General features: G+C 39.1%; 1 pseudogene; it reads left to right on the top strand.

The window, feature by feature from the left end:
- The first annotated feature begins 4,686 nt into the window (after positions 1-4,686).
- On the top strand, positions 4,687-5,715 carry LOC138348513 (uncharacterized; annotated as a pseudogene).
- Positions 5,716-7,908: the final 2,193 nt, after the last annotated feature.

Genomic DNA, 7,908 nt, shown 5'->3' on the forward strand with positions numbered 1-7,908 from the left:
GGCTCAAGATTTTTTTAGACAATTTTAGTACAATGTCGACATTGTGCCAGATCGTAATACACTCTCCAATACAAGAAAAAAACCAAGTGAAAGCTTCAGAGAATATGCTATCAAATGGAGGGAATAAGCAGCCCGAGTCAAGCCCGCATTAAATATGCAAGAATCGGTTGATATCTTCATAGAGGCTCAAGATCCTGACTACTTCCACCACCTCACAATCGCAATGGGAAGACTTTTTCACACAACAATCAAAATTGGGGAAATGGTCAAAAGTGGTCTCAAAATAGGAAGGATCGTGAGCCAGGTAACAATCAAAGCTACCACACAGGCCATTCAAGGTGGTTCAACAAGTTTTGGAAATCGTAAAAGGAAAGAGGAAGTTATTTCACTGGCATCAGGGTCAAGGGGAGCTCAGAGAAAGTCTAATTGTCCTTACACATCAGTTTAGGGACAACTTAGCTATCCTCAGCATTACTACCCTTATGCCCCTCAATATCAGTATCTCCATCTCCGTACACGATCTTAAATGCTCATTCATATGTGCATACTCCCAATCGACCACATTTTTGGGCCCCATATCAAGGAAACTTTCGCCCACAACGGCCACCCTATCAGTTCCCTTACAACTCTCCTCTTATGCAGAATTATGCTCAAGATCAAGCACAAAAAAAAGAAATTCACTCCATTTGGAGAGTCGTACTCCAGCTTGTTTCAAAAGTTAAGAAAGATAGGAGTGATTCAGGGTATCCCACCACATCGTTTGAATCCAAATGCTCCTGGTTTCCAAGCATATGAAAGATGTGAATACCATTCAGGAGCCCCGTGACAAAACACTGATAATTGTTGGACCTCGAAGGGAGCAATAAAAAAACTGATCGAGCACAGAGTTTTTCTTGTGACAGATGATCAAAACACCCCCATTGTGACCAATAACCCACTTCCAGCTGAAAACAACTTATTGGGTATGGTTTGTGATGATCAAGAGTAAAAAATCCTCAGCAAAATGGGAAAGTTGTTTAAGAAGATCGGAGAAGAAGACAAGTCAATGAAGAGTTTAGACCCAGTTGCATCTCTGAGTGTGGAAGGTGTCAATCTTGACACCAAAGTCTTGTGCATCCCGAGAGTATTAAAGGGGATTGAAGTTCGAGCATCTATGCCAAAGTTGCATGTATCAAAAGGCTTTTCATTAGCAAAACATGACCAAAGTGGCTTGACCAAGTTAAAAGAGCCTATTTTTGTTAAGCCCGTTCAACAGCTTCCAGTAATTGATTCAAAGGTTGTCCCTTGGAACTATAACAAAACCGCAGTGGTTTATCGAGGAAAGGAGATTGTCGAAGAAGTTGATGAAGCGGGGGGTTTGACACGCTCTGGGAGATGTTATTCTCCAGAAGATGTAAGAAAAGGGAAGATGACTGAAAATATTGAAGTACCACTAAAGAAAGCATTTACTGAAGAAGAAAATGTAGAATTTCTAAAAAAGCTTAAGCTTCCAGATTACTCTGTCATGGAACAATTGAAGAAGACGCCTGCACAAATTTCACTGTTGCCTCTACTTTTGCACTCAGAAGAACATCGCCTTGTGTTGAATAAGGTTTTAAATGAAGCACATGTGCCAAAAGAGACCACAGTAAATCAGTTGGAGAATATGACCAAGCGCGTTTTCGAGGCAAAAGCCATCACTTTCACTAATGATGAGTTGCCCTAGGAGGAAGCTGGACACAACAAGCTTTGCATCTTACAGTGACATGTGAAGGTTACTATGTAAAGACGGTCATGATAGATGGAGGGTCAAGGGTAGACATATGTCCTCTTTCTACGCTGCAAAGCTTGAAAGTTAACATTGACAGAATTCGCACCCAGTAATGTACTTGTACGAGCTTATGACGGCTCAAGGAGGGATACCATTGGTGAAATCAAGTTAAACATGACAATTGGGCCAGTAGTCTTTACGATTGTGTTCCAAGCAATGGATATGGAAACATCTTATAATTTTCTACTAGGAACGCCATGGATCCACATGGCTCGATCCGTCCCATCAACTCTATAACAAGTTGTCATGTTTGAATACAACATTGTTCATGGGGAAGATGAATTACCTCTTTACATAGATCCATCTGTCCCATACATTTAGGCAAACGAAGGATGTGATCCTGTTGTTTACTAGTCCTTTGAGGTTGTATTAGTCGATCTCTTTAAAGAAGGAGAATCTATCATCCAATCATGTATCTCTTCTTCCGCTTCAATGGTAGCAACGACGATGCTCAAATATGGTTATCAACTCGGTAAAGGTTTGGGAGTATATTCGCAAGGAATCGTGGATCCCATTACTCTCTTAGGAAACCAAGGCACCTCTGGCCTCGAATACAAACAAAGCAAGAGAAATAGAGATAAAGCTAAGAACTACAAAAGTATTGATTGGTCGTTGCCACAACCGTTTCCTCATATTTCTCATTCTTTTATCAAACCTCAAGGTCTAGAATTGAAAGATTCATTCACTCTTGATGACATTGAAGAAGTTATTGAGGATCTCAGTCAGTTGTTTTGTGAAGTAAATATGGTCCAAGTTGGTGAAGGTACAAGTCATGCCAATATGCGTGGGCTCAGGTGTTGAGTTAAGCGATTGGGAAGCCACTCCTTTCCCTATAAGGAAGGAGTCGTGGTAGTTTGTTTTGCTACTCTTTTGTATTTTTGTTATTCTCAGGGTTGTGGCCCGAATAGTTCAAATTATTTTGTTATTGTCAACCCTTCCGTCCTTTTTTGATGTCAATGAAATGAAATTTCAGTTTCTTAGTAAGTTTTGTCTTTTTTTCATTCTTATTCTCTATTTTTTAGTTCTGTAAATGCAGTTTTGATAACATGACATGCATGCGAAATTCACTCCCTGATTTCAAAGAGTTGTTTATTCTTGAATCACCAAGTCAAGAGGTGAAATATGATTAAGAAGAGGCTTTTAGGGAAATTAATAGGGAACTGTAATAGTTTGAGCACAAACCGAAGCCTAATCTTAGTGAAACTGAGACAATCAATTTGGGAAGTTCCGAGGATGTTAAGGAAATTAAAATAAGTTTACATATCAATCAGGAAATTAGAGAGGCAATAATACAACTTTTGTTTGAATACAAAGATGTATTTTCTTGGTCTTACGATGGCATGCCAGGTTTGAGTGTTGATTTAGTGGTTCATAAGTTGCCCGTTTATCCTGATTTTCCACCCGTCCAACAGAAAAGAAGGAAATTCAAACCGGACATGAGTGAAAAAATCAAGGAATAAATAATGAAACAACTGAATGCAAAGGTGATCCAAGTTATTCGTTACACTATTTGGTTGGCAAATGTTGTTCCTGTGCCGAAAAAGGATGGAAAGACAAGAGTTTGTGTTGACTATCGGGATTTGAAAAAGGCTAGTCCAAAAGACAACTTTCCATTGCCAAATGTCCACATCCTAGTTGAAAATTGTGCAAAACACGAGATGCAATCTTTTGTGGACTGTTATGCGGGGTATCATCAAATCTTGATGGATGAAGAAGACGCTGAGAAAACTGCTTTCACCACTCCATGGAGAACTTATTGCTACAGGGTTATGTCATTTGGACTTAAAAATGCTGGGGCGACTTACATGAGAGCTATGACCACCATGTTCCATGATATGATGCATAAAGAAATTGAAGTATACGTCGACGATGTAATCATCAATTCTAAAACACAAGTTGATCATGTGCAAGATCTGAGAAAATTCTTGGAAAGAGTGCTAAGATATGACCTCAAGCTTAATCCAGCAAAATGTGCATTCGGAGTTCCATTTGGAAAACTTTTGGGTTTTATTGTCAGTAGAAGTGGAATCGAATTGGATCCCTCCAAAATAAAGGTCATTCGAGATTTGCCATCCCCACAAAATAAGACCGAAGTCATGAGTCTACTTGAGAGGTTGAACTACATCAGCAGGTTTATTGCTCAACTCACAACCACATGTGAGCCTATTTTTCAAACTTCTGAAGAAGGATGTTGCTGTCAGATGGACAGAAGATTTTCAATGAGCTTTTGAAAAAATCAAGGAGTATTTGTCCAACCATCCCGTGTTGGTATCGCCTGAACCTGACAGGCCTCTCTTTCGATATATTTTAATAACAGATAATTCCTTTGGGTGTATTCTCGGTCAACATGATGCTACAGGAAGGAAGGAGGAGGCTTTCTACTACTTGAGCAAGAAATGCACTATTTATGAGGTCAAGTACACCCTTTTGTAAAGGACGTGTTGCGCCTTAACTTGGGTAGCTTAAAAGTTAAGGCATTACTTATTGTCCTACACAACTTACCTCATATCAAGGATGGATCCTTTAAAGTACATCTTTCAGAAGCCAATCCCAACTAGCAGACTCGCGAAATGGCAAATTTTGCTCACTGAATTTGACATTATATATGTCACTCGCACTGCAATGAAAGCCCAAGCTTTGGCAGACCACTTGGAGAGAACCCAGTCGATGGTGATTACGAATCATTGGATACATATTTTCCAGATGAAGAGATTAACTCAATTGAGGAATTAGGTTCAAATGGAAATCAAGCCTGGAAATTGTACTTTGATGGAGCAACCAACACAAAAGGCAAAGGAATTGGGGCAATTTTAATATCGCCCATAGGGCAACATTACCCTGCAACAGCTCGACTTTTCTTCTTTTGTACAAATAACATGACTGAGTATGAAGCTTGCATCATGGGCCTAAATATGGCAATAGATTTGGGTGTGCAAGAATTAATTGTGTTAGGAGATTCCGATTTGCTTATCCGACAAGCTCAAGGCGAATGGAAAACTCGAGACCTCAAGCTCCTTCCATACAGAAAATGTGTTGAAGATCTTAGCAAAAGGTTCATGTACAGAGAGTTTAGATACATCCCCAGGTTTCATAATGATTTGGCCGATTCCTTGGCTACATTGGCCTCAATGCTTCCCTATCTGGGAAACACTTACATCACCCCATTAGAGATTCAAGTTCGGGACCAATATGGCTATTGTAATACAGTGGAAGAAGAACCTGATGGTGAGCCATGGAACTCAGATATCAAGAATTTTTTGAAGACAGGGAGATGCCCCGAACATGCCAACAAAAGCCAAAAAACAACTATTAGAAGTCTGGCTAATGGTTTCTTCTTTAGCGAGGATGTTTTGTATAAATGAACTCCGGATCTGAATTTATTGAGATGTTTGGATACTGAAGAAGCCGAGAAAATTATGAATGAAGTACACGCTAGGGGATGTGGACCACACATGAATGGATATGTCCTTGCAAAAAAGATACTCCGGGCAGGGTATTATTGGCTTACCATGGAAAGGGATTGCTTTCACTTTGTGAAAAAATGTCATCAATGTCAAATCCATGGTGATATCATTCATTCACCTCATTCAGAGTTGCACCCCATGACTGCTTCTTGGCCCTTTGTTGCATGGGGAATGGATGTAATCAGACCACTTGAGCCAAAATCCTCTAATGGACATCGATTCATTTTGGTTGCAATTAATTACTTTATCAAATGGGTGGAGGCGATAACATTCAAAGCAGTCACTAAGAAGGCGGTCGTGGATTTTGTTCATTCAAACATTATTTGTCGATTTGGTATCTCAAGAGTTACCATCACAAATAATGCTGCAAACCTCAATAGTAATCTGATGAAGGAGGTATGCGAGCTGTACAAAATTGTGCACCACAATTCTACTCCATAAAGACCAAAACACAACGGAGCTGTGGAATCAGCCAACAAGAATATCAAAAAGATTCTTAGAAGGATGGTTTAAGGCACTAGACAATGGCATGAGAAGCTGCCTTTTGCACTTTTAGGATATCGCACAGCAATGCGTACCTCTATTGGTGCAACTCCTATTTGCTGGTGTATGGTACTTAGGTTGTGATTCAAGCGGAAGTCAAAATTCCATCTCTTCGAATTATTGTCGAGGCTGAAATTGAAGATACTGAATGGGTCAAAACCCGACTAGAGAAACTCGCATTAATAGACTAGAAACAATTGACGACTGTCTTTTTTTTTCAGCTTTATCAGCAAAGGATGGCTCGTGCATACAACAAAAAGGTGCACTAAAGATATTTTGAAGTAGGTCAACTGGTCTTAAAGCGCATTCTCCTGCACCAAGAAGAAGCCAAGGGAAAGTTTGCCCAAAATTGGCAAGGTCCATATCTTATCAAGGAAGTATTGTCCAAAGGAGCCCTGCACCTTACTGATGTGTAAGGAAAAATCACGGGCATGATTGTTAATCCAGATTTAGTCAAAAGATACTACATCTAATGCATTTTAAGGTTTTGCGACAAGTTTAGGGGCAACTCTTCAAAAATATCTCATTCAGAACTTTGAACTATGTTTGACCTGATTCTGAAAGGATACGTAGGCAACCCTTTAGGGGTTCGATCATATAAAAAAATCATTTTTCCAGTATTTACAGAAAACTGGGGCATTGTTTTAATTTTTTTAATATAGAATAATGTCAGATTGTAATTCTGTTTATTCTGGCAACCGAATTTTTGGTCAAATCTGAAAATGATATTAATCATCAAAGGCAACATCGGAAAAAAAAGAAAAAAAAACTCACGAGTGAAAACCCTTGGGGGTACCATAAGTAAGTAAGTAAAAAAATAAAAAAATAAAAAGAGGAGAGAGGGAGAGAGAGTCTTATCGGTGAAAACCTTCATAGGCATCATAAGACAAAAAAATAATAATAATAAAATCTTATAAGTGAAAATCTTACAGGCACCTTAAGATAAAGGGACAACTTAAGATAAAGGGAGAGAACATCATGAATGAAATCTGCAAAGATGATCATTTCTCGACACCTCTGCATAAAGGGCACACAGATCAATTGACGATGACTCAGATTTTGAGAACTAAATAACTCAAACGGATCAGGGGGCAAGTCCAAGTGCATGGCATGGTTCAATCAAAGTCGACATATGCCTTCAGATAAGTTCTCTTTCTCATTTTTAAAGGAATACCCTTCATTAAGTTTATAGTCTTCTTGATCCAATCTTTCGTACTCTTAAGTTTGATATTTTTTTTCTCTTTTTGATATAATCTCTTGACAAAATAAAGTAAAGAGTGCAAAGCTTACTACGGGTTCCCAAAAGCAAAGCTGAGTATCTGAGTTGACAAGTCATTGAACAAGGACTAAAAACACCTCAGATCTTCACTAAAAAATCATGAAGGTCATCATTCTTTGGACATCACTCGCACCATGATATTTGGTAGTACCAAAAGATCAAGGCCCCTGGTTAATGAAGAGGGAGATGCAAAGGTTGCTTAACCAAGGAGTTGCAGCAGAGTTGGAGAAATTGGTCGTGAGTATGGTCAAGTCGTTGGAGAACCAAAGCCACAAATCAACCACCACTTTAAACTAACAATTTTCTCTTTCATTTGCTCAACATAGAAAGAAAAAAAGAAATGCAGGGTTACAAGTCAAAAGGAAACATCACAAAAAGGAAGATCTCCAATGTCTTCAAATGTTTGGTGTTTCATCTCATTCTACTCACATTTTTGCCTATCAATACGAGAGTTTCGGGAAATACGCTCCAATCTGAATTCTGTGCAATACGCACACGTTCTTTATTCATGGGCAATACGCACCATCCTTTGTTCATGTGCAATACACACCTGTCTGAATTTTGTGCAATACGTACCAATCTGAATTCTGTGCAACAAGCACACATCCTTTATGTATGGGCAATATGCACCATCCTTTGTTCATATGCAATACGCACCATCCTTTGTTCATGTGCAATACACACCTGTCTGAATTTCGTTCAACAAGCACATGTCCTTTATTCTTGGGCAATACGCACCATCCTTTGTTCATGTGTAATACGCACCTGTCTGAATTTTGTGTAATACGCACCAACCTCAATTTCGTGCAACA

Source organism: Solanum lycopersicum, chromosome 5 (genome assembly GCF_036512215.1).
Source record: "Solanum lycopersicum chromosome 5, SLM_r2.1".
NCBI classification, from domain to species: domain Eukaryota; kingdom Viridiplantae; phylum Streptophyta; class Magnoliopsida; order Solanales; family Solanaceae; genus Solanum; species Solanum lycopersicum.